Source organism: Apium graveolens, chromosome 7 (assembly GCF_009905375.1).
Source record: "Apium graveolens cultivar Ventura chromosome 7, ASM990537v1, whole genome shotgun sequence".
Lineage (NCBI taxonomy): Eukaryota > Viridiplantae > Streptophyta > Magnoliopsida > Apiales > Apiaceae > Apium > Apium graveolens.
Genome location: NC_133653.1, coordinates 58,498,579 through 58,503,264, shown reverse-complemented (window position 1 = coordinate 58,503,264; position 4,686 = coordinate 58,498,579). Strand labels below are relative to the sequence as shown.

General features: G+C 31.6%; 1 pseudogene; it reads left to right on the top strand.

Moving 5' to 3' along the window:
• The first annotated feature begins 378 nt into the window (after window positions 1-378).
• Window positions 379-2,741, top strand: LOC141673676 (mitochondrial uncoupling protein 3-like; annotated as a pseudogene).
• The last annotated feature ends 1,945 nt before the right edge of the window (window positions 2,742-4,686 follow it).

Sequence of the window (4,686 nt, the reverse complement as noted above, 5' to 3'; positions counted from 1 at the left end):
ATATATATATATATATATATATGTGTGTGTGTATATGTGTGTGTGTGTGGGTATATGTGTGTGTGTGTGTTTTATTTATTTTATCATTTCAATCCACTAATTCTCTAATGACTCTTTTGCCCTTATATCTTGTTTGGGCGTAATCTTGAAACCTTGAGGGAAGATGTGCCTTGGAACGGTCCTTGCATATGCCATGCTATCTTCATTGGTGTTGATCCAGGGACCTCATTTCTTCTTTGTGAGGGTTTGCTCTTTAGCTAGTGGATGTATGACATATATTAACAAACAAGCATACAAACATCTAAAGACACTCATAGTTTTCTACTCAAGGTTTTATACTGTGTTGGTTTTATTTATTTGACTATATTAACAACAAGCATGTGTTGCACAGTACATAGAACTGTCTTAAAAGAAGTCAATTATTTGCCTACCTAAGTCTATAATATAAATTTAAATGATTCTTACTATAAATTATATGTCGAAATCAGTGGTTTGAGCAATACCCGGAGTTTGTGAATAATTTATTTTACATTGCTGGCGAGTCATATGCTGGCATCTACATTCCAATGCTAGCCTCAAATGTGGTCCAAGGTATGGTAGTCTGTTATGTTTCTGTAAAATTCATGAGTGTTGACAATGAAGTAACTAACTGTGCTATATTTCAGGAATTATAAATAATGCAAAGCATGTTATAAAGTTCGAGGTAGATATTGTTATTCTTTAATTTTATATCAACAATATTTAAATGGAAAAAGAAAGCTAACCATTCTATATTTGTATGTGATTAAATTTGTATATGTATTTGTTCACTTGCATTCTCTATTTTATTTTTTTATTTTTTCGAGGAATGGTTTTAACATAACATTCTTTTACTTTTGCAGATCTCCGAGTTCCCAATCATTTTGCACTTGAGCTAGTTATATTTAAGTAGATCAAATGCCGAGATTAAGGTTAGATATTTTTTCACTAAAATATCAAATGCCAAGATTAAGGTTAAATCAAATGCCAAGATTGATTGCACTAAATAACTAACTATTAGTGAATTAATTTTCTCTATATTTGAATGTTCTACGTATAGTTAGTTTAGTTTTACAGAAGTATTTGGATGATGTTGGATTCTGACTTAGCACTAACAGAATAGGTATTTACTAGCCCTGCTGATCTTTTTAAAGTGAGAATGCAAGTAGATGGTCGGTTGGCTAGCCAAGGTCAACAACCGAGGTACTCTGGCCCATATGATGCTTTAGGCAAGATAATCCGGACAAAAGGCGTAATAGGACTTTGGAAATGGGTCTTTCCCAATGTTCAAAGAGCATTTTTGGTAAACATGGAGGAACTAGCGTGCTACGATAAAGCAAAACATTTTGTCATCGGCCACCAAATTGCTAATGATAACATAAATGCCCACACTTTAGCCTCTGTCATGGCAAGCCTTTCAGCAGCCACTCTCAGTTGTCCTGCTGATATTGTGAAGACAAGAATGATGAATCAGGCTGCAGGTGAAGAAGGAAAGATTATGTATAAAATTCTTATGATTGTCTTGCGAAGACGGAGAAAGTTGAAGGATTTAAAGCACTCTGGAAGGGGTTCATTCCAACAGGGGCAAGGCTTGGTCCATGGCAGTTTGTGTTCTGGGATTCCTATGAGAAGTTTAGACAAATTGCCGGTATGGTTTTAGCTTCTGTTAAGTATTTTTGTTAGTTTTAACTTTGCTACCATGTATGGTATTGCCATAGCTGCACTTGGTATGCTGAGTACAATTGCCACTGGACTGGCTATTGATGTATACGGTCCTATCAGTGATAATGTCGGAGGCATAGATGAGATGGCAGGCATGAGTCACAGGATTCGTGAAAGGACTGATGCCCTTAACGCTGCTGGCAACACCACTGCTGCCATTGGAAAGGTACAATGATGCTCTCTTAAGGAATACTAGACTACATTACCCCTGAAGTACTATTAAGGAGATGATATGCAATGGAGCGTGATTGGTAAGTTTTTAAGTGTCGGTAAATCACTCTATTAACACCTGCTTTCTCTGTTTCTACATTCTGATTATGCTTCAAACCATTTCAGCTTATAATAACACATGCATACAATTTATGCTAATACATATGTTTTTATGAAATTAATGTGTTTAATATTGTCAGAGGTATCGAATTTAGATATGTATACACAATATGTTTGGTTCAACTGTTTACAGTAGTAAAAGAGGCTAAAACATTAATGTTGTCATTATTGTATATCCACTTCTATGTTAAGCTGTCTGCGAAATAAATAAGCCACGTTACCCAAATGTTTGTTCTGTTCTTTTTTGTTGTTTATAAATGATGCTTTTTGTTGATTATTGTTAGTTATTTTATGTCTTTATGAGAAGATAATTTTAAAAATGATTCTATCCCTTTTTCCTTAATGACCATATAAACGATTTTTTAACTCATTTTTCCATTTTTTTAAAAATTGTAAACTCTCACATAAAAAGTTCTATAGAATTATATTTCTTCTTTAATTTTCAGATTAGTATTATAAGTCGTTCTAAGTAAGCCCTAATTCTTTTACAACAACTGAATAATAGTTCCTTACAGGCCTTTTGATTTGGTATTCAAAATTTGCTGGTTCGATTTTTTGCTTGAAAATAACTTAGTTAATATTTCAGGGAACAAAGAAGACTTACAAGAGAAATCTTCAAGTGTATAAAAAGGGAAAGGCCTAGATGGTGGAGTCGAGGAGAAAGTGAAGCAAATTCAAGTATTAACTTCTAGTAGTACTCTTTAAAATTTATAATCTTTGGTTGTTAAGTAAAAAATGTGAACTAGCTTATAGTTAGTTTGGACGTTTAATTTGGTTGTATATTTGGATGTTTAATGTTTTGGTTGGATGCATTATTTTGCAGTTATGAAATTGTATAATTGGAATTCTTCAGTTTACAGAATAAGTATTTCAATCTTTTTGTGCTAAGGTGTTACATTAACCTCCTAAACTGTTACCATAGTATGTTTAAAACATTTCATCAGGCTAGTTATAATGTTACAACTACTTTTCAAAGTGTTACATTAGGTTCTATGGGCCCACTTGCCATGTCATCAAGACAGCTCAACACCGTGGGGCCCACTTTTTAAGAATATTTTAAAACTCTAAGGTGAAATAAAAATTAAGTTACAACTGATCTCTCCTTTAGTTGCATTAGCAAGCTATAGTAACATAAAATGTGATGAGTTACCTTAGACCCCTAAGGCAACATTGAAAAACCTATCTTTAATAAAATGTTACCTTAGCTTATAAATTGGGCAAGAGCAACATATTTATCCCCTGCTGCAACACTTTTTTAATGTTACAATAGGCGTTTTATGTGTAGTGAACTAATCATGCTACAATCATGTTCTGATTTCAGTGAATTCTTGAAATGTAAACACTACTAAATTCACTAAATCCAAAATCTCATAATTATTCTATAATAGTTTAGTTACAATTAATGTACTAGATATCAATTGTTAATGTATTTAGTTATAATCAATCATGTTGCTTATTTATTTTAAGTTCGTTTGAATTATGGAGCAAATAAAATCATTGAATTGCTTCAATTTCCATAATCTAAACTACCAAAATAAATATTAAATAAATAAATACTAAATATCTATGATTTAGATACTTGCATTAAAATATTTATAATTTTTCTTGAATAATCACCAATAGGATATATGAATTATATACATGACAATCACTCTCTAGATAATTAGTAAATTTAGAAATACTTTCTAAGCATATAAAATATTGAGAGTTTTATACACATAACTTAGAAAATACTTCAAATTTCAATATTAGTGATTTTAGAAATAAGCATTGATTACTTAGAACAAAAATTCTAAATAATATCACTAATACTAAAAGTATCACAATTATTTGTACAAGATACAAATAACTATGCTGTATATTATTTTAGTAAAACTTTAATTATGAGACTGATCTGAAATGGAATTGTCTACCATCATAATTTAAATCAATTAAAATTATATTAGGACTTAATGCTATAATACTTAACTACCACAAATGTATATGATATTGCAATCATGATAATCAAGATAGTAGCACTAAGTACGAGGTACTGGATTACTAATAAATTCAAAAGTCCTTTAAATATTAAAGATTTAATACTTGTGAAATTATGTTAATAATTCCTTATAGATGGGATTTCCAACTAATGTGCAATAAATGATATCCCACACTTACAAACCAGTCTTGAAGGATTAATTTTAACAAGTGATTTAATAAGTGTTTCTGCAAGTGACTCTTTGACTAAAAGACATGCTCTCGAAATAAATGATACCTGATGTCAAGGTGCCTTGTCATAGAGTGTTCCACAGAGTTGTTGGATTTGAAATTGTTTCTTATCATAACAAGAAATCAATCTTCTTCCATGAAGTTGACAGCTTCCCGAGATGCTTCTCCTGTCACTTAAGCTGACAGCTTCAGAGATGCTTCTTCTGTCTTTCTTACAACCTGCGTAATCTGAGTTGTACTGATCAAGCTTTAGTGGTTCTTGTTGGTTAGTAGTCTTGGCATATTCAGAATCTTCCAAATTTTGTATCTTCAAAAGATCCTTAACTTACTTGTATTGCCATCATTCTTTTGGTTTACTTGAGCCTCTAAAAGAAATATTCTTTTGGCTTGCTTGCAGTAATTCCAAAT